This window comes from Ammospiza caudacuta, chromosome 2 (genome assembly GCF_027887145.1).
Source record: "Ammospiza caudacuta isolate bAmmCau1 chromosome 2, bAmmCau1.pri, whole genome shotgun sequence".
NCBI classification, from domain to species: Eukaryota; Metazoa; Chordata; class Aves; order Passeriformes; family Passerellidae; genus Ammospiza; species Ammospiza caudacuta.
Genome location: NC_080594.1, coordinates 92,827,345 through 92,845,438, shown reverse-complemented (window position 1 = coordinate 92,845,438; position 18,094 = coordinate 92,827,345). Strand labels below are relative to the sequence as shown.

The 18,094-nt window shown below is 40.2% G+C and overlaps 1 protein-coding gene across 2 annotated transcripts in view; it reads right to left on the bottom strand.

Annotated features, from left to right (window-relative positions):
- Positions 1-17,809, bottom strand: part of NCK2 (NCK adaptor protein 2) — an 86,260-nt gene extending 68,451 nt beyond the window's left edge. For both annotated transcript variants that reach the window (XM_058824893.1, XM_058824894.1), the window contains exon 1: positions 17,532-17,809. The gene's annotated coding sequence lies outside the window, so the exon portion shown is untranslated. The remainder of the gene's footprint in view (positions 1-17,531) is intronic.
- Positions 17,810-18,094: the final 285 nt, after the last annotated feature.

Here is an 18,094-nt window from a genome sequence, read left to right as displayed (position 1 = left end):
GTCACAAGATTTCTGTTATTCTCAGCATGGCAGGATTTCTCCTCCCCCCATCTCAAATGACTGACTCAGGCTAATTACCACTAAATGTTATGAAACAATTCTTCACTAAAAAACCCAACCCAAAACAAAACAAGCCAACCACACACATCTATCATTTCAAAGAAAATTTGCAGAACCAGAAGTATGTGCAAATTGATGGCCTAAGGGCAGCAAGAATTCTGCTTCAGGTCTACAGAGCTTCTCCAAACAGTACCAAGACGTAAACGAGATTACAAATCTACCAGGGCTACATTTTGATTGCTAACACATGCTATCATATCTTCCTTAGTGCCATTACCTGCTATAGCTACCAAGCAATAAAACTTGGATGGGCAAGCAATCACAATTTTATTTCAGAATTGCTCTTTGCTGGTGTTTTCAACACAATAACATGGATAGCAGATATAGTCTTTTAGTAAGTGACTAGTAAAGATAACTCACATGAGAAGGTCAAGCAGTGAAAAAGAAGATGAAGAAACAAGACAAGAACAGCCAAAATGTTAGAGGGACACTGAAAGAGATGAACAAAGGTTTTAAGCAATTAGCAAATCCCTTCACAGACAGGGAAGGAAAAATTAACACAGAAGACCTATGCAGAGCTTAATTTTAACTTGACCTGGTGACAAACAACTACCAATTATTACAGTATTCAGAACAATTTGATAGAAAATGAAGGTTGGCTGGTAATATCCTCAGAACAAACACTGGTTTTGATGCACTGAAATTTCTGAGATAATACATTCAAGAACATTTATACGTAATAAAGGAAACACATATCACCTGCAGTGACCATTACACCAAAAGGTTTTAGCTAGGGTTTTGTATTTGACAGTTTAAAGTCCAATTCTGAAAGCTAAAACAAAATGCTAACAAATTCAAGTCAGTCTTTCAGAAAGGGAAGAACTGAGGAGCTGTTTGCTGCTAATTCTGGTTCAAGTCAGAGACACATGACCAAAAGTTCAGCATACAGGGATTCTTCAAATGACAGATTACGAGTTCCATTTTGTGATTTTTCCCAAGTGTTTCTTACCTAGATTTTCTTAAATATATGAATATACAAAGAATTTCTAGAAAAGCTGGAAGAAGAGTTTTGAAACAAATGTGTAAAGAAAGAGGACTATCTAACAAATTCACAGTGTACTAACACCCCTCTTAAACCATTCCAAAACCAGTTTCTATATGGATGGCAATTCTGACACAAAACCTTATGTTTCAAAATTGTTTGTGCATAAAGCAGGTGAAGTTAAAAACTCTAAAATGTCCTTTATTTTATTCCTACCAAGACAAACAGAAATTGCATTTCAAAAGTTCCAAATTCTTGATTTCAAAGAAAAATTTTTTACTGAAAATATACTTGGTGCTACATATGGTTTCACAGAATGCCAAAAGTAAAGAACAGTGACTTATTACTATTGTGGGGATCTCTCTACTCCAGAAGTCTTTAAGTGGAATACAAACATAAACTATAATTTTGTATTAAAAAGTTTGCTTAAATTTTTAAGAAAGTTTGCTTAAATTATTAAGAAAGCCACCATGTCAAAAAGAGGAAGATAATTCGACAATCTATCGCACACCAGGGGGGAAAAAAACCAAAACCATTCAGAAAGAAAGAAGGTATATAGTTTTCTCCTCCTTGAAAACTACAGGAATTTTCCAACAGCTGCCCACTGTCACCCAAGAGGACATGCTCCCAGCTTTAAGAACCCCCACTCTGTGACTCCTACCAGGGAGGGCTGTCCCAAGGCCCAGAGCAGGATTGCACACACACAGATCCCAAGGGCAGCTCCTGGCCCTCCTGATGCCACTGGCAAGAACCACAGCTTCCTGCTTTTCAACTCATCAGAACAGCCAACCTCAGCAAACTGATTTCTTAAATAAAACAGACCTAACAATCAGGATTTTCTAGGAAGAAGGAAAACATTTTTCACCCGTGCATCTGAGAACATCAGAGATGTTCGTAATTATTAACACCTGTAAAACTGCAGCTTCACATACCTGCAACATCATTCCTTTGCCATCATTTTTTTTTCAAAACTGGAACACACAACATACTCTATCATTCAATGTCAGAAACAGCAATAACTGGCACACAGCAAGTTAAATCGAATCATGGAGATGACTTAACATGGAGAAAACTCAGAATTTTATGAAAAGCCTTAGGGTTTCACACAAATCAAAGAGCATGAGGCTGTGTGTTGGAAGTGGTCATGAACAATTATTGTATCAAGGTACATTTTTTTTAAAAGAAAAATCTAGAGGAAATTATTAAGTAGCATAACATGATTTCCCCTGTGAACATTCAGTTATTCTTAGAGCAAGAAAGAATTAATTTTACCAAATTTTACCAGCTAAGCAACTATCGTGGCAAAATATTAATCATTCAAATTAGCTATCTCACAACTACATTACATCCCCCCTTTCTACATTAAAAAAACTTCAAAATTAATTGTCTCTGATTCTGAAGAAAATTCACAGAACTGTGTAAGCTGATCACACAACTGATCATAAGGAACTACCTTAATAGCTTGCCCTCGGCAAAGAGGAGATGCTTCTTATTACCAAAACCTGACACAACTTCCCCAAACATCTTTTCTGCATTTAAAAAGTTTACATAAAGTCTCCAGAATGAAAAATAACCCTGATACAAATACCTTTAGTAATGCTTCCTCAGCTTTTACTAACCCACAAAAACTTAAGAAATCTACTCAAGAGTATAATCAATACAGAACCTTTTAAGGAAGCAGGGCATATACAGAAATGTAACAGTTCAACAATACTTAAGAATTAAGTTCAGGCATTAAAGTCTGAAAAAATAGGTTTAGGCACAAAAAAGGGTTGGAAATGAAGAATTGAAAATGGTAACAGTTGCCAGTAGCAAAAAGATGCTCAGTATTTCTTACCACCTCCCAGAATAGCACAGCAGCACATAAACTGACAACCCTGCTGAAATTAGTGCATATTTTAAAACATAAATTATATCTACACCTTGCTGCATTAGGATGGTGGCTCAGAAATAAGAACACAATCCCTCCAGCAGAATTTACTTCAAAGCCTTCCCATTCCTCTGCCTACAGAGCTCAGCAACAGATAAAATTGAGAATGTGGTTTTCATTCATTTCTTCCAGGCACTCTAAAAATCACACATGCACCTCAGAGTGGTTTGAAATCTGGTACGCCATATGGCAGTACACTTGTCATTTCCAGAAATATGTTGAATATGGGTTCCAGAGATATAAAGCCCCAATAACAAAAAAAAAAAAAAAAAAAAAAAAAAAAAAAAAAAAAAAAAAAACAACCAAACCCAAAACTCCTGAAGCCACCAAATTCTGCTCAAATACTACACCAGGTTTATACTACGCACAACTGGAGAGCCTGGGCTTTGATCAGGCTTCAAAGAATCTCTTCATTTGCCCCAGAAAATAAATCTGATGCCTTCGCTTGAGGAGGCTTATTTCCCTACTGTTTTGCAACTCTGTAAAGTTATTTACACTTGCCTTAAGTGAGAGTGAAGTAGAAATGATACGTCAACATCAATAGTAGATTTATACAAACACATTGCACTTGGAGAACAAAGTAAATGATTTACAAGCTGCAGAACAGTGGAGAAACAGGATCAAGGGTTTTATGGCTATTCCAGTGTGAACCAACTGAAGAAGAAATAATTACCTCTCATTTCTACATAAAATGTTTAATGGTGCACATGATAAAGTAAAATTCAAAAAAACCCCAAAAACCTCCCAAACAAAACCCCAGAGAGTTAGGAAACACATTAAAAAAAAAAAAAAAAAAAAAAAAAAAAAAAAAAAAAAAAAAAAAAACCCCAACAACTGACAAAAGAAGTAAGGCTCTCCTGCTGGCTGAAATAATCACACAGTCACAAAGCTCAGCAAATTAGAGCGAGATTTCCAAAAAATTGGCGGAGCTGAACTAAATATCTTGCTGTTGCCAAAATGAGCAAATCCTGTGCTCTAGGTAGAAATCAACTAATTTATCCCTCTACTATCATTTCTACTTTTCAGGGCTGTCTAATTTTCACTATTTGCCATCTCTGATTAAATGATCTTTCTTTTCTGAGAAAGAAAACTCAGACTAGCAAACTGAAATTCAGTAACATTACACGACCACAACAACTTTGCTCCTTGCTTTTTTCTTCCAAGGATGTGATCACAGATACAGAGAAACAGAGAATCATTCCCCTTTTTGCAGGCACACACCCTTCCTCTCTTTAAACCTCATATTGCATCTTGAAACTAAGTTATCCTAACACCCATCTTTTTACCCCTAAAATGAAAATTACCAGCAAGTGGTAACTGTTGACATGACTTGCTTTAGGCACGATACTAAGTTTTCAAACACGCACAGAAATCAAGAAAATAATCTCACTCCAGGGGGGTGGATGCTATAATCTGCAACAAACTTCCCATGTGCATATTCCATAGAAATGCCTGTTTTGGAGACAGTGAATGTGTGCTATTTATCCAAGTAAGCCAAGGTGACTTGGGAAAAAATGCCAAGGAAATACAGGTGATTCTACTAGAGTTCTATCAGAATGCAATCCAGACCTACCAGAATAATTCTACTTTATTCATTTCTATGAATAAAGAAGAAAATCAAGAGCATTTTGACCAAATCTGGGAAGAGTACATTTGCAAGCACCTAACACAACTCATGGCAGCATTGACTGGGATATGTAACCTAGCAGACACTCTTCCACTACACTAATCCACCAAGTTCATCCCAGACCAGGATCCTTTCAGCTGCTGCAGCTGATGAGGGTTTCAGCCATGCAGAGACAAGACTACCACATACATCTCCCAAGGATGAGTGTATCAGCTCACTGCTGCTAGAGGCAGTGGGCTTTGAGAAAGCCAGGGCTTTTTCCCCAGGCAGAACAAGCACAGAGCTGCCAGCCACTGGTGTTGCCATCTAGGGAAGCTATTCCTAGAAAAGCAAGAAAAATGTGTGGGCTGAGCTGAAAAGTCAATGCAGAAACTAAAGCAAGCAGAAGAGTCCTCTGTAATACAAAAGGTGAAGAAAATCCCCATGTCTGCTAAGATTTAGGCTGAAGAGCAGATCTCTCCCCAACACATTCCACAGTCAATAACTGGGTTTTTCAGGTACACTGAGCTTGTGGGTGGGATGAAAAGTGGTTTCCACATGCTACAGCAAAATTTTACTGTGCCCAGCAGACAAATAAAGTATGCTAAATTTCCTGAACATTTTAATATTCACTGCAAAGCATAGTAAAACCAAACAAAACCCTAGAAAATCTGCACTTTACAGAACTTTCCATATATTCTTCAAATGGCATTGAAACCATCTGCTGATGCTGCCAGAACAATTCAAGAACCACCAAAATCTGTGTTTGACGGGTCCAGACCTACTGTAAAGAAATGAAAATCTGAATGACTTCAGTATGATACATAGAGGTGTTCCTGGATAATACAGATTACATTTCTTCTTTAATCATTCTTCCAATAAAAGCAGTGTGAAATTTAACTTCTATGGTACTTTTAATTGTAGTTGTAGGAAACTAAAAAGCTGTCAGCTACTGAAGCCTCACACACACCACTATCCTCCCACAGCTATTACTACACTGACAGAAGAACTAGAGAAACTGTTCTCACACTGGCACACCTAAAAAACTGAAGATCAGAACCAATTCTCAACTGTGCATACACTCCTTTTAATCATCATTTTCTTCTTCCTGTAAGTGCTTTTCTTTACAAATCCAAACCTCAGAAAAGTTAACTAAACACATTCATAAGTGGCTTGAGTATCATAACTCAGTTGATTAAACATGTGGAAGAGTTCACCTGGTGGCTTTGAAGTGCAGCAGAGGACCAATTCAGGGCTCTGCAAGTGGCAATATACTTCTTGAGGATCTATCAGTAAAGTGGTAACAATACTTTAGGCAAAGCAAAGCCAAAAGAGTCAAGATGAGAAACAAAGCTATAAACAGTAAGAATGCAGTAGTTTACTTCCTGTATGGAAGATTAGCAAACTATTACAACATCAAGGTACATGCCAGTCTTTTTCTTTCTTACTTACAGATTTAGCCTTTAAGGTGTCCAGTGCACTTTTTCAAGCTCTTGCTACTTATTGTAATTCTATACTTGAAGATCTTCCTGCATTTCGAGACAATTATTATTTTGCTTTGATGCTTTTTTCCTTGGATGTTTTCCAGATGAAGTTCTAAATTGAAGCTCAGCAGAAAAACGATCAGAGCACTACATTTCAATAACAGAAGCATTGAAAGTGTGGCCTTCAGTGTATTAAAGTCATTGCTGGAAGCTACATATGAAAATATATTACCCAACCTCAAAAAACCCTCCATTGTTATAATTTGGTCATTTCACACACCAGTGATCAATCTCAGCTGAGCACATTCTGTAAGTCCATACATAATGATAAAAAATTAGACATACTGGAGAAAAATTTAAGTCTTTCCTTTGTGAACAAGTATATTCACCTAGTGATTTTATATAAAAATCACATTTCTACTGCTTCTTGGTATGAAGCTACACAAGGTGAAGACATACAAATTGTTGGTTACAAGGGTCAATGACTCAGCAACCTGTATAATGTCCACTTTGCAGCAAAAGCTGATAAGCACAAAACAATTACTTTAAAAAACAATCTTAGAAGTATGCCCACATGAAAATTTTTTAAACCTTCATACACACTTAAGGCTACTAACTGTGAATCATACATCCTTTGTCTAACCCTTCCTGAACTCAAAATTTCTATTTCCAACTCTCTTTCCTTTACCTGCCCTTAAAATTTGTAAGTTTCAGATCACTGTTGCATATAAAGTCCTCAGAATGGGCAACTGTCAGTAAGTATATTACAGCACATCTACAAGCTAAAAACCCCAGGCTACATTTCCTTCCAGTACAGAACAACACAGATTTTTCAGAACAGCAATGTTCTGAAGAAATATTACAAAAAAAGAGAATATGCAGGTATTGGAAAACACTAAAAAAAAAAAGAAATAATATTGCTTCTACCATTCCCCCAACACTCTGTGACACTGAGATCCAGTGCTGAATCCCATCACACAATTCCCTCTACAGCAGCTCTCCCACACTACAAAGAATAGACAAGCAGGAGGAGGATGTATAGTGAAGGAAAGTCCAGTGTCATTTTTATACAATTCATCTTAGCCCAAAGACAGTTCATACTGGTAAATCCTATGCCAATTTGGACCACATTAAGTTCAGATTTAATTAATCATTCTCAAATACCAAGTTGCAAGCATATCCATATGAAGGTAGCAAATAAGACTATGATATTCTGCAGAATAACCTGTAAAGCACCCTACACTTTCTCCTACCCTGAGCAGATATAAGCAATCAGACAACCTTATTTCCATGACTGTGTGCAACTACATATTTAGCTAGAATAGAGAGCCAACAAAACATTAACAAAAATATCTTCATCCAGATCCTATTCACAGCTGTTAATTTAATGGAAAGGCTCTTCCGGCATGAAGAATACATGAGTAATAGCCTCCACGGGAACTTTAACAGCAGATCGTTAGACAAAGGGCTTCATAACGCAGCAGCTGGACGCCATTCAGCTACCTGACAGCCCTGTGCTGCTTGCAAAGAGTGCATTAACCACAGGATGTGGCTTTCTGGGGCAGACTGGTGCTGCCCGGGACTGCAAAGGGAGCAGAAGGGAGACGGGCTAAGGAGGCAGATTTGGATGCTTTGAAAGAGGTATTAGAGCAAAGGGCTGTGTAATGCAAGACAACATATCGCACACAGCAGCTGCAGGAAAACAGATTTCTCTGCAAAACAGTTACACACTGTCATTTTAGCTTTCCATAAATTTACAGTACTTCAAATCAATGCCACTGAAAATTCTAGAAAAACAATACAGAACATTTATTACATTTCTCAATCTAAAAATGTTTCTTCTTATTTAAGGAAAGACACATATTGACTGACCCATGTGGGAGCTCACCCCAAAACCCTAACCCCTAATTCCAGAATATATCCATAGAAGAAGGACGTTAAAATCAATTCTACAGAAATATTGTAAGCAAGGGTTCAAGTGTATCCTCATTTCAGAAAGTTCATCAACTCTACTTCTGCACATCATGTAACGACAATGTTCCAGTCAAATCTTACTCATTCCCAAATGTGTGCAATCATGCTAGACAGATTACGTTTTTTTTCTACTTTTATCCAATATTGTTTTTTCTTTGCTTAAATATCTCTGCCATATGAATGGATTACTGACAACCCAAAAACACGTCCGTAATCAAGGCTATTCCCAATCCTAATTATCTACAAAATACTGTGCAATGGAAAAGGTAGAGGGAAGAGATTGACAAAGCAAAGACACAGATGATCACCGTCAGTTTGGACGGCACAATAGTCAAGGTGTGCACCAACTAAATCAAAGATTTTCTTGAATTAAGTATTTACAGAATCATAAAATAAAATGGCCCTTCCCTAAGAAAATCTAAAGGTTCATGTACACAACTGTCAAAACTATGAATTATATCAATACCAGGTGCAAGCATTAACATTAAGGTTTGGAGTTTTCATTGTTGTTGGGTTTTGTGGGGGTCCTCCTAATATCTAGTAGGTGCCATAATTTTAGAACAACAATTTAAAAATTCACTGAAATCCAGCTGCTTAACATCAGGCATAACATCCTGCAAACTAGGCACACCCCTCACATTCAAAAAAGCCTGTGGCAGGAAAATGGCACAGGAACAAGAGCCAAGGGCTGCTCCCAGTCAGGTGAGCAGCAGGCATACAGAGCTGACCAGGGAGCAGCACTGGAAAAATGACCTCCTCTCTAGCACAACTCCACCTTGACTCACCTGCATTCGTGACTCACTGACATCAGATTCTTGCTACTTTTGAAGAATGAAGCATTTAAAATTTTACTACCTGCATAGCAAGCACAGTATAATCTACTAAATACCAAGCTGCTTCAAATGCTATGTACACTCAGTAATGGTATGTATGCCATTGCTGGAGAAGAGTAAGTCAATGGCCATTAATTCAGATTGCAGTTATGTATGGTATCTTCTTTTAACCACAAGTATATCACTTATATTAACTCAAAGGAATCTAAATGACCAGCTACTTAACCACTAAAATTATCTATCTGGAAAGAAGGAAAAAAAACCAAAGAACATAACAGACAAATCACAAGGGCAAGCTGAAAAGACTTTTATAACTGAACATTGAAATCAGGTCTAGCTGCACCATTAAACAATCTAATACAGTTAAAACATGGGGGGGGGCAAAGCATTTTAAAAGTTATGCATTTCCATGATCTGCATTAATATACTTATTTTCAAACCTGGGTTCCTCCACAACAGGAATTACAACCCTCAATGCATTCAAGAGCCTTTCTCATTTTTTTTCCTGTTTTCATTAATTTTGGTTTTCTATTTTAAATTCTAGGTTTCCACATTTTTAAATAAAACACAAAACAGACTAATTCCTTGTTTCTTCCCTGAAGGTGTAATTTCCTTTTCCATCAACTTAAGCAGGTATTATATCAAGCACTGCCTGATCCACACCTGTTCTACAACAGCTCAGTATTACTGTTCATTAAACAATCCTAAACTACTAGGAGTCACACTGACTTTATGGGACTGCTGGAAAAGTCACGTCATACACAATGCATAGGCAAAAATCTGTCTCTAAAAATAAGCTGGCTGTGTGACACTACAGCAGAAGTTCTATAATTCAATATACATGTTGTGACAAGTAAAGAATGTGTAACTAAGAAAGAATTGACCTGCAGTGTAACAGTGGTTCTTGTCTTGGAGGAGATGTGCACATGGCTCAGCTTCGTGTTTTGTAAATAAGAGATGTTCACTCCAATAGGACCACTCGTGGTACTGAGCCCGAGCTTGCATTTTTACAGGGCCACAACAACGGAGACAAAAGCTGGGATACAAAACAAGGAAGGAAAGTTTGGCAAAGCTTTGACACGGTGTCTTCCAGAGTGGTGAAAGAAATACCTGAATAAAATAAACATCCAGAATCTCCTGTCAGCAAAACCAGAAAAGATCCTAGAGGAATACAACCACGAGTATTATAAGATGAGACTAACGGAGGAAGACAAACGTTGTCCCAGTAATGGCATTATCCAGACTTTAACAGTTTTCTGCCATAGGAAGTCTATAACATTTCAGTTCATTATGATTCCCCATGCATCCCTTAAGAGCCTCAAAGCTCATAAAAATGATGTGTCATATTTTGATACTTGTACTAAACACAAGCTTTGTGATTACCAGTGTTTAAACTCAACACAATTCACACTGTCCTCACTGAGGTATCTGATTAAATTTCTAATATTCATGAACTAGAATTTTAATATTGAATGCTCAAAATGATTTAGGTCTTTTGATGTAACGGAACATAAGTCCTTTAGTGTCAAGTGGAAGGCAGATCCTTTATTATGGCATTATTTGGGATATTAGCATTAATTTCTTTCTCTATTTGAATTAAATGGAATTCAAAACAGTGTGAATTTATGAATAGTCCACAATATAATTATTTCTATATTATCCCTGCAGCCCTAGCAGAAAGACTGCCAACAGACCTGAAAATGTAAAGGAAGGAGATTGATCATCACTTTTTCTTTTCATCTTTTTTCAGAAAGACGGGAAAGGTAAGGCTCAGGATGTTTATACTCTAAATGGCTTCACTCTTTTTTTGATGTAAAAATACCTGTGTTTATACCTATAAAAGCCACCTACACTTTTTGCATTCAACATGCAATGATTAAAGGAAAGCACAATTAAACAAGATATACCATAACCAACTTATTTTATGACTGGAACAAAAACATTCTTAATTAAAACCACAAAGCTGAAAAAATAGCAGGGATTTTTACAAAATATTAATACTCACTGGGAAAAATTCTATGTCTTCACTTACATTTCCAAAATTGCTACACACACAGAATTCCAAGTTCTGGTAGGAAGGACTAATTAAAGATACAAACATGGTACCTTCTTCCCAACACCAAAATAGTACCAGTTATCATTTCACTTATATTACAGGAATAGCCAGACAGTATTGCTAACAAAAGTAATTCATAACTATAAATAAACAAATACACCACCACACATGAAAAACTGCTGTTTGCAGGTCATTTGAGTCAGTTACCAGAGCACTAGATACTGACAGACCGTAATCCAGCTTAACATTCCAATACAAAACACACAAAAATCAGCATTTATATGGTTTTACCCAACTTTCAAGACTTCTTCAGTCCAGTTAAACCAGAAACACCTGGTCAACTGAGACTGCAACCTTACAAATAAACATCAGCCAAGCCTATAAATAAACCAATTAAGCCATCTGTGCCAGGCTGGCCCTGTTTGTAGACCATCTATACAGGTGTCAGCTCCTGGCCCTGCAATCTACAGTGTTTGTACCATCACTGGCTCTGTTAGTTCAGCACTAACACAAAATGAAAAATATCAGTAAACAGAGTGCTTGTTTCCCATCTAGCAAACACTCAAAACCTATCATTCTAGTTTTGCTGAAATTTTTGAAAATACTGAAGGCATTTAAAACACAGGCATCTTTAAAGCAACTGGATGAGGTCCAACTACCTTTTTTTCTCTTCTAGTATTTAGCAAACAAATTTTCAATCCAAAATTACCAACTAAATTTTCAACCAATATTAGATTATTTAAAATGAAAGCTCAAAGGATACTTGTAAAAACAAACTAAAAAAACCCTGAACTCAAATCTTGAAAAAGCCTAAAGTTTTGCTGAGCCAGGTGGCAATGTGCATTTGCAGCAGCCCAAGTCTCCTGTGGTAGAATCCAGAATCTTTGACATGCCATCATTCAAGACCTGTCAAATTTGATATTACTCAGTGTGTGTCTGGAAGGACACCATCCATTCAGGGAAATGAACGTGTCATTTGTTGTCATGACAGCTATCAAAATTCAGCCCGAGAGCATATCACAGAGCCACGTATCTCTCTTTCTGCACTAAAAGGTTGAAAAATACTTTCCTTGTCGTCATCCTAAACATCATTAGGATGTCAACTAAGAAGTCAGCTCCCCTGAAACAGCAGTGGCCCAGGATGGCACTGGGAGCAAGTCCTACACACAACGGATGTGGGAGAAAACAAGTGTGATGGATACACTGCTATTGTAATAACAGGATGGAAAAACCTTGCAGCCATGGTATGCTGAGGGTGTTCTTACTGCATCAAAGCCAAGAGGGTCAGGATGATCAATGCTTGGGACTCTGCTTTGGTATCAGTGCCAGGTTTTGCTAAACAGGAGGCTTTACTTATTACTGTTACCTGAAACGTTTATTAGTCCAAAATGCTTTGAAAAATTTAAAACAGTTTAACTCTCCATATACAGATTAAGTTTTAACAGGACATGGTGTTCCTCTTCTCTCCCAAACCTATGAAAAGACTGAAGGAATTAAAGGTTTTATTTTACTATATAGTTAACTAATACTTAATTGGTATATAAATAGCATCATTTCAGCCAACGTAAATTTGACAAGGATGAATTAGAAAATCCTACTATACTTCATTTATAGTTTATGTGCTTAATGAATACCACTATTTCTTTCTAAACCTTCCCAGCCTTGCAAGGATCTAATCTTATTTTGAAGGAAAGGTTGCAAGACAGTGTTAAATGACTTCTTGAAAATAATATAAATAAGAACAATATAGTTGAATCCAAAGCAAAATTGACAATTTTTTTCCAAGAGCTTGCTTCTATTTTCTTAAAAAAAAGAACACATACTTTTTAAATGATGCACTGCCAGCAGAATCAATAATCCACCCCAGCATGAGCGAAAAGCACCTGCCTTTGTTAACCCTCTTCCCGTTCTCCTGCAGTGTCTGACGGCTCCTCTGCACTTGCACAGAGCTGACCCAGCGTAACCCACAGGGAAAGACAGGCAAGAGTCAGCACTCAGCTAAAAGCAGCTTCTCACACTCTAAGAGGACGTGACCCAGACTCGGAGGACTGCATCAGGAAGAGCATCCACAGCCTCCAGCTTCTCCATAAACTTCAGGACCTGCTTTCACACTCATGTCGCTTCTCTGTATTAAGGCCCTCATAAATACTATGATCATTTCTGGAATACAGAAACTTCAAACACCTCAGAAGGCTAAAATCTGCCTTCCTATCAAAAAAGTAATAAACTGAAGGCTTGCTCATTTATTATTGGTTATTAACGCCCCACCTATCCAAATAGCACAACTGCTGAAACACAAGAGGCTCCCCTAACTGTATTTCTTTTTCTGATAAAAGATCTTATTTGAAACAAAGTTTGTATTTAATGCAATTAATTTTTAAAAAATATTTAAAAAGGAGACTGCCTAAGAAAAGTTGCTACCTGATTCTGTAAAAGATGACCATTTTTTGTCTAATAAAATTTCTGCTATATTCTATCTGTGGTTTATCTCACTACCTGTTTTCACACCTGTTTCTATGGTTGTGTGTACTCTGCATACAGTAACTGATACGAGTTGAGGAAAACTGGGGAGGTAAAAAGACACCCATATAGCATTTTATTCTCCACCTGCATTTTGTCACAACTGTAAGAGAGAATCAACACTTTTGAGAATTCAGGGATCTGCCAAATGTCCCTTGTTCACCACATTTTCTGCCCCAGCAAATAATCAACAGTAGTTACACATCACCATATTAATACTGGCTAATGAGATCAGGACAAAACCAGCATAGCAAACCTACAGCACGAAAAAGCCTCTAAGCCACAAAGTTTGTTTTTAGAATTGTGAACAAATACAGGCTATACCAGCATGCCTGAGCTTCCACTCTAACAAATGGTTTTCATAGCATGAGTATTCCTAAAACTTTACTTCACACCAGGGTTTTGTGTATAGCTGCAGTAATTTAAAATGCAATGGGTGGCTATTCTCTAATCAAGATTTACTCCTCTGCACCTCAATTCTTAAAATTCGCAATACTCTATGAAAGCTTAAAAATGTACACTGTCAGGCCACCTCAAAGTTATTATTTATGTTGGGTTTAAACTATAAACTCCCTTTATCAATAGCGAGAAACAAATTGATTTGCTGTGTCACATATACTTAACTGAATATAAAAATATATATTCCATATTGCAATGCACCTTCAACTCACTCATGTCATTAGCATTTATGAAACAATTAAGAATTCTTATGATGGGGAAAAAAGATTGCTTTAAGGAAAAAAAAAAGCAAAACAACAAAAACTTACCATTTTGAAGAATTACTTTACACACTACCAAACAGAGCAACAGTTTAATTGGGCAGAACACCGTTGACTACATTATTATGAGAAAACTAATGGGCCTAATTAATTTGCAGGAAAAAATTAAATTGGAACTACCTAAAACAGAAATGAGTTTTGGATTCCTGGGCCAACATGCAGAAATCTGCAAAGCAAAACAAACAGAAAAGTCATTTCTCAAAAGGTGTAGCAGGATCTCATGTAGTAAAGACTGGACAATGGTGCACAGGTGAAATGATTAGTGATTAGTGCAGGCCCCACTTCTTCACCTCAGGATAACAAAACAATGCTATTTCCCCCGCTGCAAGCACCATTCCAGCTCTCTAAACATCGTTCACTTCAGGAACTAGCAAGAATTCCTGATTTTCACTCCCTGGAAACTACTGTTCTACAACATTTCTGTATACCTAGTAAACACAAGGACAAAGTGTACCACCTTTAAGTTCATTATTTGATGAGAAGCAGAAAGCAGCTTTCCTGCAGACAGCCTCAACTCTCTGCCTTTTCCACATGCCAGATGACCTACTTTGGGGGAACAGGGTGTCCAGCGACCAGCACCTCACCCTGGGCTGACTGAATTAACCCCAACCCAGCAGTGCCTGCTTTCAGTTTTCAAACTCCCTCAAACACCTCTAATAAATCCACATCAGCAATCCCCCTTCCTCAGAACACCGTGGGAGTAGGGTTTGGGAATACCCACAGCTTGGAAACCATCAGTCCCTCAATACAAACAGAAAAGATTTTTTTTTTTACAACCTATGCTTTACATTCAAAGATGCCTTGGTTTTGATTTTCTGCAAGTAAATTGATACAGCACCTGTCTCCATGAGTCTGGAAGCAGCTTTTATGCTCAAGGAGCATGAAAAACGCAGATACTCTGGGTAGTTTTGCTGCTGCTCAAGACCAGGACCAGCAAACAGAGCTATGTGGGTATCACTTTTCAAGTCATCACTGTTATAGTTTCTACCGAGGAAAGCCATGAGCACTGCAAAGGATTAACATACCACAAGCAACACAAGGCACAAAAAAAACCAAAAAAAACAAACAAACAAAAAAAAAAAACCAAAAAAAAAAAAAAAAAACCAAAAAAAAAAAAAAACCACAAAAAACCAAAACAAAACAAAGGCTGGAAAAGAAGCAGACACTGCTGACCTTGTCCCTCTTTAGCTAACAGAAGATGTGAGGTGACACGGAAGAGAGCAAACACCTTCCCTTAAGCTTTCAGACAGCTAGCCAGGAAAATAGAGAAGAAAAGAGAGGAAGGGGAGGTAAGTTCCATTTCTGTAATGCAACAAGGCAAAGGCTGAAGTTCTGAATTTATCATATGTTCAGCAGCCAAGATGTAGTAAAAAGGATGATTCAGACTATCACGGGCTAACTCTGTTAGTTTTGGAAAAATATTGCAAAAGAGATTTTGTGTATAATTTTTTTTTCACAAAAGTAATTGGAAATGTAATCTGGTAGAAGCAGGAGGCAAATGCAACAGCTAATGTTGCACCGACAGAACAACAGCAATAAGAGCTAACATTATAATGAATCTGTATCTGTTTCATGGCCTATATAAAAATATTTGCTAATTACAGCCTTGATCTTCATGGTACAGGTGCCTTCTCTTGCTACATTTATTCACTGTTCCCAAAAGTGACATCTTCTGTCAAAGTCACAAGAAGAAAGTCAGTTACAAAGACAAAGCGATCTGCTTAACTTCTTAAACACTTGGGTGAGACAGAGGCTTTCGATTTCCAGAGTTGTGAAATCAATATTTCAGAAAAGAGACAACATTACATCAGAAATTATAATCCTACAAATGAAAACATAATACCATTGACATCATCTATGTGGTGCTGACTCCTTCAGATTCCTAAAAAGCAATGGCAAAAAAAGTACTTTCAAACAGAAATTCTTCATAATCTCCTACCCAGTGAGTCCTTTCAAATTCCTCCATATTAAGTTACCAGTCCAAACTCCCAATGATACAAACCACGCGTGGTTAGGCCATAAAAATTTGTTTTTACAAAGGCCACTAGCACATTTCATGAAAGAAAAGTCTAATTCTCCCACGTTAAGCTGCTGTAACAGCAGCAGTATGTTCCTCAGAAACAAAAAAGCTTCATGGGAGGAAACACTTTTCAAGCTGAAGAATGCTTTAAATTCTTGCCGACTTTCAGTCACCATACAACTTTTAAAACAACAAAAGATTTCTCTTTGTTTTACAAAAACATGATAGTTCCGAGTGAAATACTGCACAGAATTCACGGAATAACCCTGATGCACACAGAGAACCACATTCACTGTTTAAAAACATAGGAACTAGAGCCGAGAGCCTTCATGATCAGCCAGCTGCAGGTCAGACCTGAACTACAAACCTGAATCCCGATCTGGCAACCTGATCTTAGATAGGCCAAAGTGCCTACCCTGTCAGCAAGGGGTAGCTGTTATCCTGGGCACATTTTTAATTAAAAACAGGGAGAGAAAACTTATAAACTTCAGTAATTTTCTTGCCAAAACACGCAGGGATGCGCTTCACTGAACACTCGTTACGTGAGACGCAATTTTACCTTTATGTCCTTTACCTACACCGGCATCGACCGAGGCCACAGCGCACCGCGCTCCTTGAGAAAATCCCCGGTCTCAGCCCTACTGAGGTCGAAAGTCGGTGACGGAGCGGACCGAGAGCGATGTCCCCGCCGCAGCCCGGTGTGCCCGCCCGCCGGTCCCCGTGCGGGGCGGCGGCGCTCCCGCTCCCGCCCGGGAAACTTTCGGGTTGCGCCACTCTCCGGCCGGGAGGCGCTGCCCGCCTTCCCCCGGCGCTGCCCCGCGGCCGCCGGATACGCCGCCTCCATTCACCGGAGCCCCGCAAGGGGTGCGGGGGGGTGGCGTCCCGGCCCGGCGCTGCCCCCCGGCCGGGCGGCACAAAGCAGCGGCTGCCACACGCACACGAGCAGCAACTCGGGAGGATGAGGAGGAGCCGCCCCCGAGCCCCCCCCGCAACTGGACGTGGCACAACGAACACTCCTCCCGCTCCGGGCCCCCCGTGCCGCCCCCGGCAGGTACCGGCCCCTCCTGCGCGGAGCGGCCGCGGAGCCTCGGCCGCACAGGTGACACCCGCCTTTCCCCCGCTCCCGACGCCCCTTCCCCGCGTCGTCCCCCGCGGCCGCCACAAGTTTGCGGCGGGCCCCAGCCCCCGCCCCGGCCCCATCCCCGTCCCGCCCGCGGCCGCGCTCACCTCCGGCCGGCCGGCGGGGAGCGGAGCGGGGCGGGCGGCGGCGGCGGCGGGGAGGCTCCCAGCCCAGGCGGGCTCCGCTTCTTTGTCTCCTCGGCGGCGGCGCCCGCTCGCTCCCCCTCCGCTTCCCTCTGCCCTTCCCTGGGCGGATGCGGGCCGCGTCCTCCGAGAGGGGCCGGCTGGCTCCCCCCGCTTCCCTTTCCTTCTCCTCCTGCGCTCTTCGCCGGACGCGTCCAAGGCCCCGGCCCTCGGCGGCGGCAACGGCAGCTCCGCTCCCTGCCTTCCCTCTGCCTGCTGCGCCCGGCGGCGGCGGCGGCGGCCCCTCCTCCGCGAACCGCCCCCCCCGGCACAGGCACAGCCCCCGCCCCCGCCCTGCCCTTCCTGCCGCTGCCGCTGCCGGGATCGCGCGGGAGGAGCTCTCCGGGCTCCCCCTCGCCCGCCGGGAGGGCCGCTGCTCCCCCGCCCCAGCGCAGGAAGGACGGGCAGGGACAGCCTGGGTGGCTCCCTCCCCTCTGCGGGAGGACCGCTCCGGGACCGCGGGGCGGGGCAAAGGGGGCCCTGCCCGG